The sequence below is a fragment of the Capsicum annuum genome, chromosome 10, assembly GCF_002878395.1.
Source record: "Capsicum annuum cultivar UCD-10X-F1 chromosome 10, UCD10Xv1.1, whole genome shotgun sequence".
Taxonomy (NCBI): domain Eukaryota; kingdom Viridiplantae; phylum Streptophyta; class Magnoliopsida; order Solanales; family Solanaceae; genus Capsicum; species Capsicum annuum.
In genome coordinates this window covers 37336231-37347551 of record NC_061120.1, presented here as the reverse complement: position 1 = coordinate 37347551, position 11321 = coordinate 37336231, and positions in this window count along the sequence as shown.

The window sequence follows — 11321 nt, the reverse complement described above, 5'->3', positions numbered from 1 at the left end:
TTGATGTTGAGGAAGATTAAAATGTTTTGAGCTAAAATGTGTTGAGTTAGGAATCCACAAATTTATATGATTTGATAAATGAGAAAGAGATTTGATGTGGTCTTTATAATAGACCCTTGTGATGTTGTGGTGGATTTTCTAACGCGTTCTGAGCTTGTCGGGGAGTAGTACTTAGCACCGAGAGGGAAATTTGGTATTTCCCCAAACCTATGTGCCACCGTAGGATTGTTTGATGATGATATTATTGTCCAGAGAACCCGATTGTGATTATTGCAGTTTTAAGGTTACACTCCCTGGCAAAGAGTATGACGCTCCCACCAATGGGGGTTTCAAACATTGGTATTCCACGTCGCTCACGTGGGGTTGTCAGTTATAGGAAACTCACCTGTCCATAAGATTCATGTTTATTGAAATACCGAGTCACTCCCACTTTTGATGTGGTAAGTCAAGTTGCCTATGATGATCTATAATGATTTATGAGGTTTTTCTTCTACATTTCCTATCTAAGATGTTATGAGTTCCATGATTCAGTGTCACTCAAGCCAGGTGTGTCATTATGGTCCGTATGTACATCTTTACGAAATTTATGATATTATTTATATTTTGCATGCGCCCCCACATACTCAGTACGTATCTTGTGCTGACCCACATATTTCTCTATGGGCTGAATTCTTACCATGATGTAGGTTGAGGTACTAAGCTGTAGCCGCGACAGATCCGAGTGTCCCATCTACGTTCCTTCAGTGGTGAGTCCTCATGGTTCGAGGACCAAGTTGCTAGTTTTGGTGCTGTTGTTTTGTGATCCCTTTGGTCCGTTAAGTCAGTTGGGGGTTTGTCCCAATGGCTTGATGATTTTGCTGTATAGAGGCTATGTCAGATTAGTGTATTATTGGGTTGGTTTGTGTATAGGTATTCCATATATGTACAGTCTAACAATATTCCGTACCATGTGCGATGTGATATGATATATACTTATATATATATCCTTAGCGTAGCGTGCATATTGTTGTGTTGGAACCCAAAGGTAGTGTTTTGGCTTAAAGAGTTAGCTTGAGGCTACATGTAGCCTTGGGCACCATGTGGCATCTCGGGATGATATTTCGGGGCATTATAATTAAATACCCCCAGGACTCGATAGCGTCAAAAGAAAGGCGTAGGATAATTTTGAATAACATAACAATGTTCACTTAGTCATAATTCATTCATAGAGGCATTTCATCAAACACTTGTAATGCATCAACTTGTACATGAATGGGGAATACATGCTATCATAGTTTAATGTCACTATTTGATTCACATAGGCATTTTATCAAACACTTGTAGGATATAATCTTGTACATATACTAGCATTTCATGATTTCATCATTTCATTCACATGAACATTCTATCACTCAATTGGGGAGCATGACCTAATGCACATATTCATTGATAATATATAAACATGGCAAATACAATGTCCAACTTGAAATTTCATGGGTTTAACATGCTATTCATCTAATTCCCCCTAAATACTATTCTATTTTCATGAATCTTGACATAATCAGGGATTGAAAATCAAATTAACATCATAGATACATTAATCACTTAGTAAATTCAAGGGTTTGTCAAGATATTCACATATTCATCGTACATGGTATTCAATTTCATGGACTTGCACTTAAATCATGGATTGAAACCCAACTAATATCATGAACTTGAATTCAATCTAATTCAAACATGGAAGTTCATAATTTAACAATATTGTAGTTTTAAAAATGGATTCGTGGATTCTATGGTTGAAAGGAACCCATAGATGAACACCTAACATACCTTAGAAGATTCTTTCTTGAAGGTTCTTGGAGGAAATTCTTAGGCTTGTTTTTGACTTCTTGAACTAGGGTTTTGCCTCTTTGGGAGAGAATGTTTTATTTTTGAGCGAAAGTGAGGAAATAGTGAGTTATTTGGTTATATAGGGTCTAAATCTCGTGTATAGGATGGTTAGCGATTTTGAGAATTGACCAAACAGCCCCTGAAATTAAATAACAAAAACTGGAAATCCCAATGTTTCACCCCGGCGCTATGTGGTCCAATCTCGTCGGCTCACTGGAAAGTGGGCAACTGGGAACTGGGTTGGTGGCGCGATGCAGCGCTATCGTAGTGCCTCACTGGATAGGAACCTAGGCCTTGATGTGACACACTATTATCGCAGAGCTACACTAGAAAAATGACAATTAGGAAATTGGTTGGTGGAGCGATACAGTGGTATCGCGTTGGATCACTGGAAAATGACAATTTCTATTTGGACGGCCTCTGCAATGCGTTGAAGTACAAGGTGGTACACTATTTTACAAAAATGGCTCTAACTGTTTGCTCGAGTATCAAATTTGGGTGAATTTTATATCGTTGGAAAGCTGACTGAATTTCCTACACATTGGTAAGCTCTAAACAGGAAAAATACTGATTTTTTCAAAAAATTTATATTGGATAACTCATGGACTAAGACTTAAATTAAAATAGGGAAATACGGGGTAGTACATTCACCATGCCCATGCACCGTACAAGTTTAAAACCATATATAAAGCATGAAAAAGCATAATAAATCATGGGAAAATAATTTAAGAAACATTCATTCCAAAAACCTCAACACATGTTCAAATCCACATTAAAAATTGTATAATGTCATGTTTTAAGTAAAGAAATCTTAAGGTTAGAGTCACATTCCTGAAATATCAAGAGTTTTGGAGAGAATTTTTCCTTGGAAGCTCTAATTGACTAACCTCTTAACAACTCTAATATTCTTGCTTGAGATAATTTGAGAGAGTTTAAGAAGTTATTTTAATTTCTTTTGGAGTGATAATGATACCCTAAAGGGGCTTTAAGTTGTGGGCCATGATTGGGGAAGAGGGAAAAAGTCCAAAGTGTAATTAATTAAAAGCTGTAAAATTTTTTGCAAATGACTACAGTTCATTATGTGACTCGTAAGGACACGTTAAGACTCTTTACCATAAGTCGTAGTCAAGATGGTAACTGAAGGACCCTTCTCTAGTGGCCCTATGATTCACACCATGTAACATGTTAGGTGACCCTACAACTTGTAGGGTCCAAGTCGTAGAGAAGACAAAAATATTTTGGGTACATACTGTTTGGCTATGGATGGGACCATATGACTCGTTTAGAGTCTTTACAACTTATTAGGAGTCACTCGTAATCAGGATAGTAACTTAGGCTCCCTTTACTGGAAACCCAACGATTGGGGTTCTATGACCTGTTATGATAAGTTAAGACTTATAAGGAGAGTCTTAGTCTAGGCACTGAGTTTAAAACTCAAAAATTTTTTAGGGACCAAAATTCGGGATGTGTCATTTTTAAAAGCAACTGAGGAGTCTAATGGTTAAATGGACTAGCTTGGCATAATTATATAAGCTTGCAACATATTGATATGATGATACCATGTTGGAAAATACCTTAATAAATGACTCTTTGGATGATGGTTGGGTTTATGTGAAAATTACTTTAAATTAGGATTAAAGGGAATTATGTAGCTCACCATCATGGTGTAGTCGCGGAAGACCAATACTAGAAACCATATTTGCCAGCGTGGGATTCTATATGGTCGTATATCTTGATACACACTATATTTTGGATGGTTATATCGTTGGTGTCTTTAGCCTTTCTTTGGTTTCCTTGGTTCGTGTGACTAACACGCACTGGGGCCATTCCAGCAGGGGAAGTTGGACACATATAGCTAGTGGGTGTCTTTAGGACTGAGTGTGCTACAAATTTTAGGATAATGGCTTAAATTCTCATGTTCATAACCCTTGTCCCTATCCAGGAATCTTTTATATATATATATATATATATACATATATATATATATATATGAATGTTGTGCATATGGTTTTGACTTGTTTTTGGCAATGTCATTATTTTATCCTTTTCCCCTAAGTTACATTCCAGTGTTCACCCCACTAACCGTCCCTAGATGATACATCATTTCATGATGTAGGGCCAGAGGGATTTCTGTTACTCTTGTGTAATGTTAGGTGATGTGGTATATTGGTTGAGTTACTGTGTAGTGGTGAGCCTCCATCTTTTGAAAATCTCCGAAATTTCATTAGGTGTCTTTTCATATTTTTGGAATTAAGAGTTTTCTTTTGACATGGTCGGGGGCATGTCCCAACCTAGTTTAATACTTCTAGTTTAGAGGCTTTCGTGGACAGTGTTGTGATGTTTTAGTCCTTGTGTTTTGACTCTTAGAACTTGATTATACTTATCTATCTTTATTATATATTTTGGTTAGTTTTCCCTATTTACTTTTATTGTGCTCTGGAGGTTAGCCTAAGGGGGTGGTCTCCAGCCTGCGCTGGGCTTCAGATACCCATCACGACCTGAAACAGGGTCTGGCCGTGATGGGCATCTCAATTCCAACTAAGACTGGAGACTACCCCTAGACCTAACCAAAAAGAAAAGCATTTTCCCAACGTCGGATAAATTCCAAACATATAACAAGATAGCATAAGATAATCTAAAAGAATTTAAGACTTGCCTATAACCGATAACTGGCCAAAATAGCCAACCAACATCACCCAATTCCTTGATAATCCACAAAGCCTTCTAATAAAATCGAGTCAATAAAGTGCTGGGATATGCTCCCAGCCCTGACAAAAAAATGATAATGTTAACGATAATGTGAACTCTTAATTATAATCTATGAATGGAAACTGATGAAAAGTCAACGTCTTTCGGAGAATAGAAGCTCACCACTTGACCACAATGACAATGTGAACTTTTAATTCTAATCTATGGATAAAAACTAATAAAAAGTCAAAGTCTTCCAGAGAATAGAAGCTCACCACTTCACCACCAACGGCCGATGAACTTAGCCGATCCACCTAACCCTGCACAAAAAAAAGTAGAAGTATCTCTGATGCCTGCATCGCGCAGGGATACAACATCCGAAGATGGTTAGTAGGTTGAACACTAATATGTAACTCAGTGATAGAGAATAATATAAAGACAAGTCAAGTCCAACTAAAAACCATGTGAACATCATCATACTCATATATAAATAATATTCCAGGAAAGGGATCAAGGCTTAGCATGTGCTTTAAAAGTTTAGCCTAAATTTAATTAGCTCTACCGTCATAAGAAGGAACCTATAGGATGTATGGGTCCAGCTTTTCCCTAGTTGAAAGGGCCCCAGTGCATGTAGCCACATGAACTATAGGATATCCTTATACACCATAGGGGACTCAAACCTCTCGACATACCAAAGGTAATAGAAGAATCTAATCATGTAATATGACATGGGGGACTCGAACCTTCCAATCAAACAATAAGGGGGACTCAAACTACCCGGTCATTTAAACCCCTGTATCTACAATCATAGTTTCCAGTACTGGTCCCTCAGGACCTCCACTCTAAGGACTCAACTACACAACCCTCTTTTAAGAACCATTAAAACATTTATCACACATTCCAATTAATTGAACCATATTACACATTAAGGCATACATTGTTGGTAACGTCATACAACTACACTTTTAAGGTAACAACAATATGTCAAATCAATTATTATCACTTGGAGGAATTCACAGCCCCCTTAGTTCAATTATACATTAGCTTGGGGAGTTACACAATCCCATAAAGTTCAATTCAAAACCATTATGCTTAGTTCGTCTTTCAAATTATGCAATAGTTCAAAAATAGTTCAATGTGCATACTTTTAATATTCTAAACCAATTGCACTATATAGTGTTGAGGTCATTACCACTTTAATTGTCTGTTGATGCCCAATTTTCGTTCTTCATGCTTAAAATTAACGTCTTCAGGCTTCCTGATCGTTAAAAGGCACAAAACGTAATTTTCACATATTTTTTACAATTTTAATAAATTATTGATATTCATCCTTACATTAGGATTTTTTCAATTTACTTTTATATTTTTACTTTTTATAATTTACTAATAATTCTCTGTACATTGAGATTTTTATCAATTCATTATCATCTTTAATTATTTTTCACAATCATCTATACACGTACACGACATGGCATTACTTTTTTATTTTTCAAATTAATTATATTTTTTAATATTCTAATATTTTTTTAATTACAAATCAATTTCTTCATTCTTTTACAGTCTGCAAATGATAAGTCGGATCAAGTAATTTTACTCTATATAATAATTTGATGTCTGGTAGCATTCGACAACAACCACACAATAATGTCTTGTCACGTCCGACAATGACTACACATAATGTCTTGTCATATTCGATAATGACTACACAATAATGTCTTGTCACATCCGATAATGACTAAACAATGATGTCTTGTCACATCCGACAATGACTACACATAATGTCTCATCACATCTGATAATGACAACTCAATAATACTACCCTTTGGACAATAATTCTATCCATTGGTTAAAAGGATGAACATCCTTTGGTCAATACCCTAAGGACCAAAGGGTATACTCTGAAGAAAAAGTAGGGACACCCATTTATCTATTGGATAATAAGGGGTACAAATTTTCATTATAAATAGTAGAGGATGAAAGACAATTCACATACACACACATTTTTACCACCCACACATATTTTTCTTCCAGCACACACATTTTTTCTTTTTCTCTCAAGTACATACACAAACACTTGTTTGAAAAGTATTATTCATCCTATGCTTATTATTTGAAAATTAATTTTTCTTTTTAGTACATAAAGATATTTTTCTTTTCACACAGCACAAAATACTTTTTCTTTTTTACATGAACTCTTTACATTTTTATCCATACTTTTACATATTTTCATAACAATAAATTTGTTTATATTTATATTCTTACTATGCATATACCTTTTCATAATTTTAAATATTTATATTTTTTCAAAAGAATTATTTTACACTTAATACACCTTTTTCTAAATATACGTCCTCCCTCTTTGATAAATTTAGTCTAGCCGGGTACTACATTTGTGGATCCTGAAGGGTGTCTAACCCCTTTCCTTCGGGATAACTTGTACTCTTTCCTAGAATCTTAAATTGGTTTTCACAAATTAAAAAACATTAATCAAATATGTTAATAAATGGGTTTCCTTATTTTTCTTTACAAATTATGTGGTGACTCTGTACAAATTTTAATTCTTTTAGAGTCCAAAAGTCATGTTTTGTTTAACCTTGGTGAAAACAGAGCATGACAGAATGGCGACTCTCTGGAGAATACTACAGCAGGTTCTAATCATAATAGACTCTATTTCTCAATTGAGGGAGGTAATTTTACATTTTTTATACGATTCAGTTCTTTGATTCTTTATCTATTTACATTGTAAATTATTTGAAATTGTTTATAAATTCTATACATTATTTACATAAATTAATTTTGTTGTTTTGTCAAATTCTTTTATTCATTACTTGTTTATATACACTTTATTTCTGCATTGAAAAATTGCTACACATTATTTAATCATATATTACAATTTCATTGAGTCTTTGGCCGTACACTTCACACACTGTGGTTCACACGGAGGTATCTTACAATCCCCCAAACCTTCTTTAAATTTCATAGTTTTAGAGTTGGTGCATTTAGGTTAGTGTGCCTTCTCGGAATCATTCAGTCCTACTCCCAACCATTTAGAAAAATTTCTATTCTAGAAATAAATCACGCCATATATACAAGCTCATAAAAATAGGTTTGAACTACATTTTGACCTGATTCTTGTTCTAACAAGATACGTAGGTTGCCCTGTGCTAGGGTTTCGTCTCTCCACTATTTTAGAATAATCTCTTTGGTATATAAACTCGGGCAGTTTTTCTAAAAAAGTTCAAAGACGCTCTCCAAAGGTCTTCAAAGAGTGCATATAAATAATTCCTCAAATTCAAATCTGAATAACATTAGTTCCTAGCCGGCCTACCTTTTTATCCTCACTCGATTTTGATTCAAGAATACATAGCTTCTTCTTTTGAATATCTTAAACTATTAAATTTATGGCGTATTGATCCCCACTTTCAATCAAGGATTTCCTTCATTCATAACAATCTTGCCGACTGTGGCAAAGTAATGCCATAACTTCTTCAAAAAAGATTTTCTAATAGAAGCTTTATATTAAATAAAAATGTAAAAAATATGGTAGAAGTTTTGTATATTTCATATAACGAAATTGTCAAAAAGATTTTCCTTTCATAGTTGTTTGTGTCTTTTTTGTGTGAAGTGTCAAATTGAAAACTCAAAAAGATATTATTGATGTTCATCATCTATCTTGGGTCGTGTCTCTCAAGTCAGGATCTAGTCTGTCACTTAATCTTTAATTATCCAATCTGGATGAACTACGTACACCTAATTCTCCTCTTTCGCAAGTGAGGTACGTAGGCAACCCTTCGTGAGTTCGGCGATCTTATTTAAAAAATACAAAAAGATTTGATTCACTTTTCATTTAGAGCAGGTGTCATATACATCTCTAAAACAAAACTATAAAAAAGATTTTTGTTTACTAGTTTCAAGTTTTATTTTTGTATGAAATTCAAAATCGAAAGTCAAAAAAGGTTTTTCTTTGGTAATCATAGGATTCATTTTGATTAGAGATGTTAAAGCTGAAAAATTCAAAAAGATTTTTCATCAATTCTTTTGACAATTTGTTATTTTCTTTTATTCTTAAAGTTTCAAGAAAAAATAGAAAAATAAAGAGAGTTCGATTAGCCATGTTGTGCCAAAACTTCCTAAACTATGCAGACCTGATTCTTGTTTCCACAAGATATGTAGGAAACCCTCATTTGTGCTCGGTCTCATCATTTTTTTGTAAAAATATTAATAAAGATTATTAGTATTTTGGCTTGGTTGGTACCAATACAGTTAGGAGTGTGCATGAGAAAGAACAAACTGGTATAATGGAGAGGATTGACTTCACGGTAAACCATAGATTTCTTTGGTACCTCTTAGTCAAACCTGAGTAACATTCAAAAATTCTCTTGCATACATATAAGATAATGACAAAGTCAGCACCATCGTTTCAAGTAAATTGTGTGGTGAGCTTTAGACTAGTTCATTGTATTGTATTGTTGATCCAGAACTTGGCATGAATGTCTGTTGAGGCAAAATTCTGAGTTACACTTAGTTTGGGAGAGGATTGTAGTCCTTCTTTGACCCAATTGTGCCTTTCACATCCCACCAATGACATTAATCCCTTGCATTCCTTCCTTGAGACTGAAACATTTTCTTGGATAACCATATCTGAGCCTATACCTTTGAGTTCTCACATGTACTATCCTTCTCTTGGCCCTTCTCCTTGAGCACACTAAGTACGTGCAAGTTGCAAATGAAGATTCAAGATCAAAGCTGCCAAAGGAAAAATAAATATAGACCTAGAAGAACAAAAACAAAAGATGAATTCAAAGAAGAAGGAGCAAAAACCCAATAAAAAAAAAGAAAAGAAAACTCCAACAAATATGGAGAATCTTCATTAAAAAAATATATTTATTAAAAACAAAAGGGGAAAAGCTCCAGCATAAGATTCAAATGAAGTGAAGTAAACATAAAAAAGGGGACAAAGAAGTACAACAAAGAAGATCGAGTTTCAAAGCACGACAAATGTCGAAAGCATGAATATAGTACAATGCTCATTGAGAAATTAGTCACTTTCAACCCAAATATCATCCTACCTGATCCTAAGACTACATTACAAGTCGTTAACAAGTCCTACAAGATCTTATCCTAAGTGTTTTCACATTAGTGGATACTTACATGAAGGCCAAGCCTATGGTATCACAATTGCATTCATCAAACTTCTTTCTGAGTGTCAGTGTATATCTCTACACATCACTAAATTCAAAAAGAACAAAAAAACTCAAATATGTGCGAAAACAAGACATTTTTTATGGAGAGAAAACTTGAAGCATGAGGATAGGTATAGTTCGAAATCTTTGTTTGAACCGGTATGAACAAATCTTGTTCATACTTAGGTGTGTCTGAGGTAGCACTTTAAACTATAGGAGTTACCCTGAAGTCGATCTCGTTTAGTTGGGAAAAGATTGGGGATTCTTATACACACTACTAATTATTGGTATGAACAACGGTCAAGATAGCTATCTTTCTCATCTTTTAACAATCCTAGCAAAAAATATGTACAAAACAATTTCTGCAACTTTTCCTCACAAAGGAAGCACAAAATAATTTTCTACATTTTTACTTTTTCACATTTCTTACAAAGAAAATACAAAATATGTTTTCTACATTTTTCAATGTCCAAATTCTAACATAGAAAATACAAAATAATTTTCTACATTTTCACTCTTCATATTTCTTACTAAGAAAAAACAAAATAATTTTATACATTTTCACTTGTCCATATTAAAAAAAAATACAAACTAATCTTTGCATTTTTACATTTCAACATTCTTATAAAGAAAATCCGAAACAATTTTCTACATCTTACCTTTAAACATTTCTTACAAAGAAAACACAAAGCAGTATTCTGCATTTTTCATCTTTTAACAACTTTTTAACAACAAAAATACAAAAATAATTTTCTTTTCTCTGAAACACATGCCTTCATATTATACTTGATAGGGAAGTCCACCCCAAACAATAGGACAAGCAAAGTCTGCCCCGAAAATAGGACAGGGCAAGTCCGCCCCGAACAATAGGACAGGCCAATTCCACCCTGAACAATAGGACAAGGCAAGTCTGACCCAACAATAGGGCTATTACTTTTAAGCAGCCCCGCCAGCCAAGAGGATTTTATATTTTCATAGTCCCGCCAGTCAAGAGGTTATTACCTTTCAAAGCCCCATCAGTCAAGAGGTTTTTACATTTTTGTAGCCCCATAAGTCGGGAGATTATAACCTTTCAAAGCCCCACCAGTCGAGAGGCTTTATATTTTATACCCTCACCAGTCAAGTGGCTATTACCTTTCAATAGCCCCACCAGTCGAGAGGCTTTTTACATTTTCATTATCCCGCAAGTCAAGAGAAGTTTACATCCCATAGCCCCACTAGTCGAGTGGCTATCACCCTTCAATAGGCCCGCTATTCGAGAGGCTATTACATTTTAATTTTTCACTAATCAAAGACAACAATCAACATTAGAGTCCATAGACAATTGGAGACCTCGTAAATAAAGTCTTCATAGACAGTCAAAGACATCATAATTCATCATAATGTCCGTAGGCAATCGGAGACAACAATCAACACCAACATCCATAGAGAATTAGAGGTATTATGCATCGAGTCTTCATATACAATCAAAGATATTATTTAACATCAGTCTCCAGAGATAATCGGAGATGACATTCACCATCAGCCTCCATAGAAAATTGAAGATATCATGCATCGATTCTTTGTATACAATCGAAGAAA